The sequence below is a fragment of the Bufo gargarizans genome, chromosome 6, assembly GCF_014858855.1.
Source record: "Bufo gargarizans isolate SCDJY-AF-19 chromosome 6, ASM1485885v1, whole genome shotgun sequence".
NCBI classification, from domain to species: Eukaryota; Metazoa; Chordata; class Amphibia; order Anura; family Bufonidae; genus Bufo; species Bufo gargarizans.
In genome coordinates, this window is record NC_058085.1 from 139043968 (window position 1) to 139058420 (window position 14453).

The 14453-nt window shown below is 44.1% G+C and overlaps 1 protein-coding gene across 6 annotated transcripts in view; it reads right to left on the minus strand.

Annotated features, from left to right (window-relative positions):
• The window catches only part of TANC2 (tetratricopeptide repeat, ankyrin repeat and coiled-coil containing 2), a 479564-nt gene that overhangs the window by 91092 nt on the left and 374019 nt on the right, over positions 1–14453 (minus strand). The window contains exon 1 of one of the 6 annotated variants that reach the window (XM_044297179.1): positions 3409–3514. The exons of the other annotated variants lie outside the window; for them this stretch is intronic. The gene's annotated coding sequence lies outside the window, so the exon portion shown is untranslated. Of the gene's footprint in view, positions 1–3408; positions 3515–14453 lie in introns of those variants that run through there. 6 annotated transcript variants of the gene reach the window in all.

A 14453-nucleotide genomic window follows, 5' to 3' on the forward strand; every position in this document is an offset into this window, starting at 1 on the left:
GCCTGCACAGTAAAGCTTGGTGTACAGCGCTAGGTTTTAGTACTTTCCTGCTTGAGCACATAAACAGACTTGTAAGATCCAGACTCCTTGACTTCAATGTAACATGTTCCATGTAACACAAAAGCAGAATAACCATGTGGGACAACATGCTTGAAGTAATAAGGTAATGTATTCAGGTCCCCTTTTACGTCAAGAAAAATGGATGAAAAAAACATAGTATATTGCACTTTTTAATAAAAAGATGGAAAACGGATACTTTATTTTCTAATGGGACACTGTATGGATTCCATCATAGGTATCTGTCTTAATGTATACATCATGCATATACATTATGACCTGTGTGCCAGCACTTTATGTCTTAGGACAGCCCAAATTTCCCAGGAACAGTCCCAGCAAATTCAGGACAGTTGGAAACTATGCTAATACACATACATACTCAACCAACAGCCATCTCCCCAGACTAATCCATACATGTTTGGCTTGGCTAAGCGTGTATGCGGTTTCAATTGGGCGAGATGAGAAAGCCGATGCCGGAAGAGCAAAAGGATTGTGCCTTCACAATCAACATGCCGATTTTCTCCCCTGGCATCATCTGTTGACATTAGCATGTTGGGTTCGTCCAACAATAGGCTAATGTGCGTGTCTGTATTTGTGTAACCTATGAACTTGTCTGAATAACCTGGAGAACATCTTAACATAGCAAATACAGCGAGAAGATCCCATGATAAAAAACCTCATAATACATAACCAGAATCTTTATGCCACAACATGGTGACTCCATCTCACTGATGTTCAGAATAAAGAGAGCACGTCTCCTGGAACATAGACATAGATAATTAATATGAAGTCAATGACACACAACAGGCACAGGTTAGTAATACAGGAGAATGCAGCGAGGAGATGTAATGCAGAGGAGCTTAATGAGGCCAAACAAGAATCAAGGTGAATAACTAAGAAAACGGATCATTCATCTCCTATTTATTTTGAAATAATTTGGTTTGAAAGATTTAAAGCATCCCAAGTTATTGGTTGACTTATAAATGGACATCTAAATGCTCTTCTCCGGTCTGTGTTGCCGGCTGGATAGATAAAAGTCACGTGGCCTTTCCGCCAGCGTCACGCTTCTTGTATCTCAATATGATCAATGAGCTACATTTACAAACATTCAGCAAGTGTTTATGGGCGAAGATCAATGTGTCCACGTCTTACGGGAACTGTAAAATCCTGAACTGGTTACTGGAAATGAGAACTGCTCTCTGTGCGCTCAGAACTTCCACTCCAGAAGATTTAACTACATCAGGGCACATAGAGGGAAAACAGGTGCAAAGAAATAGCAGCCCTGCCCATACCATTAGACTAGAACTGAGTGGCATGTAGTGCAGCCAAGGAAGGAATAGTGAAGGTACGGACAGTAAGTATGAACCCGGTCTACTGATATGAGGTCATTATGAAATAGGCAAATCTTTAAATATAGGGTACAACAGGTAAGTGCCCAGTCAGTGTTGCCAAGATGCCACAGAACCTTATAGCCTTAAGCCTTCATTCCTTCAAAACCTGGTTTGCTATTCCAGTAGTAATGTGGACAAGATCCAAGGCCTCATGAACTTGGCAAAGCCATGTGCATAGAGCCTGGATGGTGTCGCTGGGTCTCTATGTCTCTGTATTACAAATCCGTTGGCCCTCCCTGTGACATCATATTCTCCATACAATGGGGTGCTTCAACATCGGAAGCATATAGCGCTGCAGTATAGTCCAAAAGACGGGTAGATCCATAATATGGCCATGGGCATGAGGCCCAAGATACATGATTTGACTGAGCATCACTTATTGGTCACAAGTGGTACTGTAGAACAGACACACTGTGGACTATGTTAACCAGTACTATATCCCTAGATGGATAATGGTGCCAACATCTAGATGAAAATAATGGAGTAAATTAAATAAAATTTAATAAAAAGCTGGATGCATAGCTCATAAGGGAAACGAATGGTCTTGACATCATTCATATATCATACTAATTAACAATAAAAGAATATTACGAGCATTTGATCACTCAGCCAGTCCTTAGTTTATCCACATTGGACATGAAAATACCACGTCAATATGTAAAGTGATATATGCATTTTCAAATGTCCAGGTATCAAATCATCTCGACAAGCTGTGGCTCAGCTCAAATGCATCGTAAGGGTGCACAAGGAGCACATCAATCCTCACTGGTGAATCACTGCTCTAGAGGAACATCAAACCATCCATCACCATACCAAACGTAATTTCAGCCTCCAGGCCATATCAGTCATGGCATATTAAGGAGTATGGAGCTCAAATTATATCTATATATATCTGTATATATCTATCATATCAGTCCTATCACAGGACCTTTCTCAATCTTCCATATAGACAATATGTATATTATAACATTTTTACGGTCAAAGAGAATGACTGACACTAAAGCCTCTTCATGCCTCAGTCAAAAAAGGACCATTTGCACAGCCCTTCTGGTCCTGTTGGTTGCAGCCATCTTTTACATTGCAGTTGCAGATTAGGTTCCTCTTTTGCAACAGGACAGAGGTCAGAGGTTAATAAAATGGCTTCCTCCAGAAGCTTTGTACATATACTAACACTGCAGTGTTACATAACATAGACACAGAAAAACAGTACAGTTCTGGCAACCAAAACATAATACTATGAAATCTATACCTAAAAGACAAATTGCAACCAAAGCATCCTTTACTTCAATCACCTTGGCCCATTGAGGCGTAACAAGATGGCTGCAGGGTCTTCTAATAAGCAGGAGGAAATAAATGTTGCTTTAGAAAATCGCTCCCTCAAAATCCTGGGGTAGACGTGTACCAATAAGGCTGGCTATTTTCCAATTAGGCTGCAATATGACAAGACTGAGGCGATTCTCAATTCACTTTGGCTTGCAGTGCCGAACACAAGAGGAAATTCATATATGAACCGGTCAAGGCCTGAACAAGTGGGTGTCAATAACAACATGGTCAAGGTTACCAAGATCTACAGGTCGGTAGGCGCTTGCTTACAGATCAACCAAGTGTAATGACTCCTGCGTGCCGCACCCCAGTGCATTCTGGTCCTCCAGAGCATGGGGTCACTAGGAAGCATCTCTGTTCCACGATGGCCTCCTTAACGTTAAGCCTTGCGCTACCGTTCTGTGCACCCCACCTCAATAATACACCATAAAGAGAAGAAATCAGCACAAGGAAGGCAAAAAGAAGACCGCAGCTCGAGAAAAAGATCTTTCTTACAAGTAAAGAGGCACAAACCACCACTGGGATGTAACTCAAGCATGAAACACCAAGGCATCCATCATCTCAGCAGACCCTTTTCCCACGTAGCTTCACCCCCCCCCCCCCCCCCCCTCCCCGCTATCCTAGGAAAATTACTTACATGAACCATGGCTACAGCAGTCTTTGAAAATCCCAAGCTCCAGAATAGCACCACTTGCTCTGTCCTTCCAGCAGCACTTTGGAAGCTACGGTGCAGATAATACACTGTCCTTCATGTGTAGTACATGTACAGGTTTTATTCTGTCACAGGTCCAACTGTGTCCTGGCCTCCCAGGAGTCAATACTGTCAGAGCAGGCACTGATGCTCAACCTACAGACACATCCCTCCTCTCTTCTTCTCCGTCATATCACAGCTAGCTAGCACTCTTCTTCCAGCAAGGCTGCGGAGGGCATCAAAATGTGTATTACTGTCCCCCCCAAGTCCTCGTTACTCCCCTCCTCCTAGGGTAGCACACGGGAGGGAGTGAGATGTGGGATGGTGCAGAACGGTACGGAGAGAGAGATGCAAAAGGCGGCGTAGGGATGCAGTTCGGTCCTGAGCTAATGAATGGTGCAGTGCTCTTGTTGTCATGGAAACGATAAGAGGAAAAAAATCATCGCCATATAAGGAGAGGTGACATGGATTCTGGGAACAAATTAGAATATATAAAATAAAAAGGGAAAAAAAAAAAAAAAAAGAAAGAAAGAAAGCTGCTGATGTACGCTCCGTGAATGTTTGACACAAATTTTAATTCACTGACGGCAGAACGGTGCTGCTAAGGGATCTAAAGCGGGGTAGACCGCGCACATCCTGGCATGGCTGTGTGTGCTAGCAAGGCCTTGCTGCGATCAGAAGGGAGCGATAGCATGAAAGGGGGGGGGGGGGGGGGGGTTTCTGCGACAGGTGGCCCAATGACAGGAAGAAGCAGCCTGTCCACCGCACAATGAAGCTGAAAGAATTTTAACCTCTTACTAACCAGGAGTAAACTAAAGTGGCGATTATTATGGATCATATGTTACCCTTAAGTAGGGATTAAAGAAAATCAGTGCTCCATAAATCGCATCCTAATTGTGGGCATAGTGTCACAGTATGCATATACCACAAGGCACTCTCAGCCAATCAATTCCTTTTAGAAGTAAATTTATTCGATTAACCATACAGATCCGTATAATTACAGAGGAAGAAAAACACTCCATTATGCCGAGATCTATTTTGCACATTTAAAGGGGCTATCCTATGATGAATGTAAAACATTAAAATCAGTCATCATATAGTACTTGACAATCTCTTTCTAACAAAGCTAGAACAGGGATGTACCACACATGGATCGAGAGATCTCCCCATTCATTGCTCCAATTGCCCTGTTACATTTATTTCCAGCTGGCAGCTCAGGAGGCGTGTCTTTCCTCTCCTCAAGGTTGGCTGCAGCTTTCTCCCAATCACAGATCAGGGGTGTGTCCTTTCTCAGGGGGTGTGTGCGTTCTGCTGCAGCTGTAACTGTCACAGCGTCTAACAGTAGATACAGCTGGTGGCAGTTGAAGGATGGAACTGAGCACGTGTGTCCACCTCACTGATGAGGTGGACAGAGAAAATAAAAAGAACAAACAGCAGGTGGCGCTATACAGATAGATTTTATTGGCTATACTAAATGTATAATTACATGCAATTATAAAAGTATTCAGATCCAGGTGCCGGTTTAAAAACTGTTGAATATTTTTTTTATTGTAAGATCTGCAGATGATAGAAAGCCCAAGTGATGTCATATGAAGATTCTCCTAGTCTGTAATGAGATCCTACATAAAAGTAGTTTCTGCATGAAAACTAGTCAGAGAGGGCAAGCTAAGTGAATTATGTGACTGGGATAGCAGATATTACATTGCATGCTATGCAACAACACTGCAGCCACTGACCCAAAGCTGCCTTAAGGTCAGGGTGCACCATCCAGGAAGGAGTACCTCTTTGTGCCTGAAGAAGGCAGTATTTTGAGGGGAAGAGATTAAAGCAATATTGAACAATTTAATATAAAAATCCTAGCAATACATATTTTTCCATATGCAGATTATGGGAATGCACTTTGCGGTTCTCATCAGCAACTTACAAAAATAGCTACTGGCAGACCACAGAGGGAGGCTCTATTTATCAGTGTCGTCGAAAATCCAATTTTGCAGAAGAGAAGCATAAAAGAGGATATATTCGGAAGAAACTGTTCAGCTATACTGGATGATGATCAGGCATCCACAAGGTCTACCAAGCATGTATACCGTATCACACATTAGGTTTGACAACATCACCTGCCATCATGCATTCGAAAACTTGGGACTGGACAAACACCCACTGGATGGAGGGTCCATCTGAATTATAGGCGTTGTCTGGGTTCAGAGCTGAACCCAGACATGAGCCCCCCTTCACTTATTTACCGTGTACGAGTAGAGCATCTTGCTCCGATGCTCCCTTTTTCTTTACTACCGTGACTTCACATGGGTATGCTAGGCGGAGACTTCTTCCTAGCAGTGAGCCCAGTGACATCACCAACACAAATGGGTGGTCTTTAGAACACCAACATTTTTAGGTGCACAGGCAAAATTCTGGGGCATGAACAGAATTCTAGCGTAAATACTCCAAATTTACAAAGAACCATGCACCAGAATAGTAAATTTGTCTAATATTAAGGTCGTTTTCACACAGGCCAAAACCAGCTGCCGCTCTAAACACAGAACAGGTGCATGTCTTTCCCTTATACCTTATGTCTGTGGAGGCTCCACTCCTGGTTTTGGCTCACAATGACTGATCAAACACGGACTGTGTGAAGGTGGCCTTAGGGCTCATGCACAAGGCCATAGTTTCTGCCCGCACCGCAATGGGAGCTGCTAAAACAACGAGCGCCGGAGCGCTCTGTGGTTTCCTGACCGGGAGGTGGTCGGGACTGTGTCTGTGCCTTAGTAACGTCGATATGAGACAACCCCTTATATGTAGAATCTATTTAGCTACATTTTTACCGATTGCCATGGATCTGGCTTCTGTAACCTCAATGATCACCTGTTATCACCTGGGTAACTGCACGCAACTGGTCAGTTCCACTGCAGTGGTTCCGCAGCTTTACACAGTTCTTGCAGATGATATATAATTATAGCTTTGGAAATGCCCCTGTAAAAACCAAGTCAGGATTATTCATCAATATTAGATTAATGGGGGTCCAGCACCTGACACCGTCACCGATCGTCATTTCTCAGCAGCCGCCTGCGCTGGAAAAACACAGTGGACGCAGCCGGCAACAGACAGCTCCGTCCACTGAGGATGTGTCGTACCAGGTTTCTGCAGCTCACCTCCCACCGAGTTGACAAAACATAAAAGCACAGACATAATAAACATACTGTACACATAAGTACTTCCTCTAGATGAACTGCTGGGTAAAGGTTTTTCCTGTCACCTCGACTGACATGTCTGTTTTGGGAATGGCTTGCATTCCCCATCTAATAACGATTCTAAAGGATCTATTCTTAGGACTGTATGTTGTACTTAATCCTTTATTATTCCTTCTAGAAGTTTATAAATAAATTGCCAGCAGTCTGCAATAAAGATCCAGATGGCTGGCACCAATTGGGTGTGTGTCCCTGCATAGTTTGCAAGGACACCCCCCCCCCCCAACTGATAACCTCAAGCTGCACCTCAATTGCACACTGCTGGCAATTCATTCTTAAATTCTAGGAGGAATAATAGAGGAACGGCAGAACATGGAGTCATAAGAATGGATGCTTTAGAATTGTTATTACAGGGAATGGAAGTAGTTCCTAAAACAGACAGGTCCTCTTTAAACTTGTTGGATTCTTCTTCTTAACATAATAATTACATAACAATTGTACAGCAATTCTCAAAGGAAATGAAAGCAAAATACAGGCGACACAATGGAGTGCAAAGCTGTATGTGTAATAAAGGAAGCCCCACGTCACAGAAAGCGCTCTTGCGCCAGTAGTTTATGAAAAGGGTGTGGGTGAGGAGGTGACAGGAGACAAATAACACAACAGCATTAGAGGCAGAGCTGATTAATACCTCGCCGCACACGATTCACTGCGCGCTGCTACGCTCCTCATTTCTCCCAGGTCACAAACCTTCCATGTCTCATTTTGCTGTAACACTGCACTCAGTAAATTATTCAGCAAGAGTGACGGAGGCTTTCGCCCACTGACGGTAAGCCAGTGTTAATAAACTGGTGGTCCTCCATACGTCGTGGTGTGACCCCTGTGTTTGGTGAAGTCATTCGCTGACTGATGTAGAAGGACTGCAGTGCGGGCTGTTTACCGGACTCGATTCATTACTGCTCCCCCAGCAACCTACAGGGGGATCTTGTGTCAAGACTTCTAAGCTTAGGTTCACATCTGCGGTACAATATTCCAGCAGTCAGTTATGGTAGAGGAGCAGGCTAACAGAACAACGATAGCTGGACACCACCGGATTCCTTTAAAGGGGTTGTGCCACAAAACATATTCTACATTTATAAACCAGCACCTGGATCTAAATACTATAGTAATTGTATGTAATTAAAAATGGAGCATAGTTATTAAGCGATTCAATAAAACACATCTGTATAGCGCCCTCTGCTGTTTGTTCTTTTCCTTATATTACTACCTGCCTGAGGTGGTCGCACACGCTCCGTTTAAATATTCAACTCTCACCAGCCATGACTTCTGTTAGAAGCAGTGTCAGTTCCAGGGAAAGGGCTATAGCAGAAAGGACACTGCCCCTGAGAAAATACACCCCCTCTGAGCTGCCAGCCTGAAGAGAATCTAGCAGTAACAATAGAAGCACGGAAAAGGGAAAATCTCTGGATCTATAGGAGGTACAGCATACCTCCAACCGTCCCGGATTTCAGTGGCTGTCCCACTGTCAGGGCACGGGGGAAAGCTGGGCATATTACTGGGGGCACAGCTGGGCATATTACTGGGGGCACAGCTGGGCATATTACTGGGGGCACAGCTGGGCATATTACTGGGGGCACATAACTGGGCATATTACTGGGGGCACATAACTGGGCATATTACTGTGGGAACAGCTGGGCATATTAATTGGGGCACATAATTGGGCATATTACTGGGGACACAGGTGGGCATAATTCTGTGAGGGGGCACAATATGGGCATAAATACTGTTCGGTGGCATGAAGGGGGAATAATTACTATGTGGGGGCATTAAGAGGACTGGTTGGGATTAGGTGCATAGTTATGTTTTGAGCGGAGTTAGAGGCATGGACTAGTGCGGAAAAAGTTTACCGTACGATCTGTCCCTCTTTGTTCATTTAGAAAGTTGGGAGGTATGGGTACAGGGTTGGGCTACTTTCACACTGGCATTTCTGGGTCCGCTTGTGAGATCCGTTTCAGGGCTCTCACAAGCGGCCCAAAACGGATCAGTTCAGCCCCAATGCATTCTGAATGGATAAGGATCCGCTCAGAATGCATCAGTTTGGCTGCGTTTAGTCTTCGTTGCGTTTTTTAGACGGTCACTAAAACGCAGCTTGCATCGTTTTGGTGACCGTCTGACTATGCGGAGCCTAACGGATCCGTCCTGACTTACAATGTAAGTCAATAGGGACAGATCTGTTTTTTAACTGACACAATATGGTGCAATTGAAAACAGATCCGTCCCCCATTGACTATCAATGTAAGTCAAGATGGATCCGTTTTTTTAATGATTAATGCAAACGGATCAGTTATTAACGGATACAAGCGTTTGCATTATTGGTGCGGATCTGTCTGTGCAGATACAAGACGGCTCTGCACCTAACGCAGGTGTGAAAGTAGCCTTGCTTTTAACTTTGTTAGAAATAGATAGCCATGATGTATATGATGTCTGATTTTCATTTTTACATGGCATAACCTCTTTAAGTGAAAATAAAGTTCACATGCCCTTTCTGTGAAGATGTCATATGTCATATTCAAAATGTCTGCCATCCTATCATTAGGTGGCCATACACAAGTCGTCCTGGTGGTTTTGTGGGATCGGCTGACAACCTAATGTGTATGGGGGCCTCCTGATTGTCCATAAAGGTATATGTTCCGTTAAAGGGATCCAACATGTTCTCAAACTTCAGCTCTCTTGATGCCCTAATTCCAGAAGGGGGGGATACAACCAACGCTGCTGACCTGCGTCTGGTCAATAATGGGTAGAAGATGATGTCAGGCACGTCCCACTCTTATTTATGACAATTATTGGAAAGCCGAATAAGAGAGAGAAAGCACATCATGGATCTCTGTCTGTGACCGCTGGATTCAGGTTCCCATAGGACTCTAGCTTAATTAAGAAATCCTAAGCACAAAGAAGCTAAAGTCACTGTATACATCACAGTAATTACATCAAAAGAAATTTACAACCAGTTCTTTTTTAATTACCCTGTAATTAGCAGCACCTAACGGAATGTGAGTCTCTGTAATCAATGATGAAATCTCAATGCAAACAATGGCGGATTGGCTGGGGAAGAAGGTACTGAAGGAGCAGACAGTGATACCTGGGGAGAAAAACCCTACTGGGCCCCCCAATGGGCAAGAAAGGATTATGATACTTCATAGGTTTGGGATGTAAATGTCATCAAAGCTTTGGCAGCTGCCCAATGGTTAAGGCTAAATGCACACGATCAGGATTGCGTGCGGAAAATCGGAAATTCTCAATGCACACGATGCAGGTTTTTTCAGCGCGGACTTTGACCTGCGGTGCGGATTTTAAAATCCGCATCATGTCAATTTATTTTAGGATGGTTTTCACTTACTTAGTAAAATCTACACAAAATCTGCATGCAAATCCGGACCAATTGATGCAGATTAATCGCACGGATTGGCCTGCGAAGACCTGCAGATTTCAGTCCGGAGAACGCAGGAGCCAGTGTCGGAAAGCAGGTAAGCATGCTTCACTTCACTGGTTTGGCCAAAAGTGCACAACCCCTTCAGCATTTAACTGATCTGGCTATCTGTTCACCGGATCCGGCATAGCCCGACACAGCCATGCACCGCTGGACCTCATTGACTATAATAGGAACTGGCAGTGATCTGGCTGGTTTTGGCATAACTTGCCTGCATGCAGGTTTTTTTTGTCCAGCACTTAGGCCAGAAAGTGGACGAAGGGACGCCATATCCTATTACAGTCAAATCCAGCTATATAAGTTTGGTGAACTCCGGCAGGCTGTTCTTCTGCCGGATCAGTTAAACACAGATGTGAATCAGCCCTTAGAAGTAATAATAGGCAAGAACCATAATATGTGACTCTTCAGGAAAGGCAAGACAAACGGTGGGAGATCCACTTGTACCTGTAGGGAACATTTCTTCAATATCTGTTGAACTGAAAAGATGAGCCAACCATTGGCATTAGTGAGATATCCCGCGTTCCTGTAATCAGTGCAATAAACGGCGAAGCTATAAGTGGGTCTGCTGGACCCTGCATGGGCTGGCCTTCTGTAAGCCATTTACCATGTAGTATGCCCACACCTGTCTAGACACGTATACTTTTCTTAGGGTAGGCTCACATTTGCTTTTAATGGATCCGGCAGGTTGTACCAGCAGAGAAAAGTCTGCCCGAGTTCACCGGATCCGGCCTAGCCGAATACTGCCGGACCTCATTGAATAGAATGCGAACCGGCAGGGATCCGCCCGCCTTCCAGCATAAGGACATGCAATGTTTTTTTCTCGGTCCGAAAGCCGCATTTCACCAGAAAGTGGCCACATCCCATTACAGTTAATGGGGTCTGTCGGTGACGCATCTCGCTAGGCTGGATCTGGTGAACTCCGGCAGACTGAACAGAGTTAAACGGTGGTGTGAACCTACCTTTACACATGTATACACATTGGATGTAGTGGAAAGTAGTGCTGAGTGTGGTAGTTCAGCCACACCTGATATGAAACCCCCCGATGTAAGGCAACAAAGAACTGTGACTCTGCATTCATCAATGTCGCAGGGACCCCACCACTTGCTTATAAAACGCTCTCCTCCCTCCGCCCACTCCTGTACTATTTTTGCTTTCCTCTCCCCCTCCTTTCTCCCCAAACTGTTCTCTCTCTTGAGTTCCTGTGTGAAGATCCACTACAGCCAGGGACATTAATTTGGAGATAAAGCAGAATTATCATTAACTAGATAGGAGAAGAATATCAAGCTCCGGTAGCGTACGGAGCAGAGTGCAGCTGACAAACTTGCTTTAGGAAAGCATTATTATCACAGGCTCGTTGTCTCAATAGTATATTTAATGAAATGTATGCCCACGTGTCTATACCTGAGTGCTCTCCTGTGTTTGCAGGTCGGCTGTTAAAAAACAAAACATTTATATCCCGCATTCACATACACAATGGATAAGGCTCTGTTCACACTAGTCATAGCTTCCATAAAGCTGGATTCGTTTTTAAACAGATCACAGCGAATCTCGAGTTGACCCTAGTGATTGACCTCTATTAAAGTTCTGGTAATTGTAATAGTTAAAGCACTGTTGAAAATTGTGCAATTCTCACCTTTAAAAACACAAAAGGTGGCCAGACACCTCTGACACTGGCTTTTTTCTGCAGGAACAAAGGATCAGACATGTTGAAAAGCCAACATCCTTCTTTGCCCTCGAAATCTTAACATTGTAGAAGGCTTGCACAGTAAAATATAAATTTTTGCAAATGACACTAAACTGTGTAAAGTAATTGACACGGAAGAGGACAGTATACTACTACAGAGCGATCTGGATAGATTGGAGGCTTGGGCAGATAAGTGGCAGGTGAGGTTTAACACTGACAAATGTAAGGTTATGCACATGGGAAGGAATAATGCAAGTCAACCGTACATACTAAATGGTAAAACACTGGGTAACACAGACATGGAAAAGGACCTATGAATTTAAGTGAACAGCAAACTAAGCTGTAAAAAACAGTGTCAGGTAGCTGCTGCCAAGACCAATAAGATAATGGGTTGCATCAAAAGGGGCATAGATGCCCGTGATGAGAACATAGTCCTACCACTTTACAAATCACTAGACAGACCACACATGGAGTACTGTGTACAGTTCTGGGCTCCTGTGAACAAGGCAGAGCAGGAGAGGGTCCAGAGGAGGGCAACTAAAGTAATAACTGGAATGGGGAGACTACAGTACAGTGAAAGATTATCAACATTAGGGTTATTCACTTTAGAAAAAAAAGACAACTGAGGGGAGATCTAATTACTACAGTATGTATAAATATATCAGGGGTCAGTACAGAGATCTATCCCATCATCTATTATCCCCAGGACTGTGACTGTGACGAGGGGACATCCTCTGCATCTGGAGGAAATAAGGTTTCTACACAAACATAGAAGAGGATTCTTTACGGTAAGAGCAGTGAGACTATAGAACTCTCTGCCTGAGGAGGTGGTGATGGTGAGTACAATAAAGGAATTCAAGAGGGGCCTGGATGTATTTCTGGAGTGTAATAATATTACAGGTTATAGCTACCAGAGAGGAGTCGTTGATCCAGGGAGTTATTCTGATTGCCTATTAGGAGTCGGGAAGGAATTTTTTTCCCCTTAAGTGGATAAAATTGGCTTCTGCCTCACAGGTTTTTTTTTTTGCCTTCCTCTGGATCAACTAGCAGGAGAACAGGCCGACAAACGTCTTTTTTCGGCCTTATATACTATGTTACTATGAGGAGAGTGTTTGGATACCCCCATACAAAATCAGCAGGTTCAACTGGTGCCACCTTAAGAGAAAGGCACCGATAAACAATGAAAGATTGCAGCACTTTTACCCTCTCCTTTGGCCCTACTTTATTTCATGTTAAACTGAGAAATATATAAAGACATTTTCACTCTGTTCCCAGGAGAGAGCCTCCTCCTTACTGTCCTGTATCTGGCTGTGGGACACCTGGTGGCTGGAGCCTCCCTGCTTTACCAGTTCTGCAGTAGGAGGAAAAAAAAGGTTGAGATGAAGCCGTGCCCACCGGCTAAGCACCAACTGCCAGTATAGCCATGCCCTCAGCCAGTCCAGCAGTCCAGTACAACATAAAAGAGATGTCTTGGAATTTAACCCCTTTGTACACCAGAATTATCTGGTTGATAAAAAATGAAGACTTCCGGTTCCGGCATGCACATGTGAGAACGTGCAGGAGAAGAGCTCTGTGAACTCATTTTCAATTCCCTTGGTAAAAGCCACTGATCGGAGGATCAATACTCCGGAAATCATACCCGCAGCCCAGCGGCTAATTATGGAGAAGTTTATAATGTGCAGCAGCTCCCCATCATTAGAATCTCCTCTCCCACAACGAGAGAATGGCAATCCACAGAAAGGCAAGATGTCCGACAGAAGACAAGAGACTCACGACATCCTCGACACAACCGCCTCCTCAGCTAGTTACTGGTGAGTCTAAAACCGAGGATAACGAGGTCCCCCTGAATTTACAAGGACTGGAAATACCTTGCAAGGAGATTGCGATAGCAGTAGCTAGACTACTTGTGCCTGACATAAAAGCCACGCTAGAGGCAACCATCGCTTCCTCCATCAAACTCATACAAAGCGAGGTGTCGCAGCACTCAGCGCAAATCCAGGAACTAGAGCAAAGAGTTGGGCTTATAGAAGATGAGCTGAAAAAAAAAGAACAAATTAAGGTTAGGGAAGTACTTAGGACGAACCAAACCCTAAAAGATAAAGTTGAAGACCTAGAAAACCGATCAAGAAGAAATAATCTCAGGATAGTGGGTCTGTCAGAATCGATACTCCCTAACCAGCTGGCCCAGATATGTGCAGTGGGGCTACCCCAAACATTGGGAATTCAGGGCCCATTAATGATGGAAAGAGCCCACCGAGTGGGATCTATGAGACATCATCGAACAGAAACAGCCACACGGAGGCCTAGACTTACAATAGTAAGATATCTCAACTATGCGGAGAAAGAATACCTCCTGACAAAATACAGACGAACAACCCCGCCGCTGATAGTGAGGGGCCACAAGATTTTACTGTTTGGAGACTATTCCGCAGAAGTGGCCAGAAGGAGAAGAGCATTCTCCTCCAACTGCACACAGTCCAGAGGAAAATAAAATTTGCACTGATATATCCAGCAATACTAAGATTTTTCAGAAAGCGGTACTATAGATACGTATTCAACCCCAAAAGATGCAATGGCCACCATAGAGGAGGATTATACCCACAAGAGTGATACTGAAGAAACGACTTCCAGAGGCTAT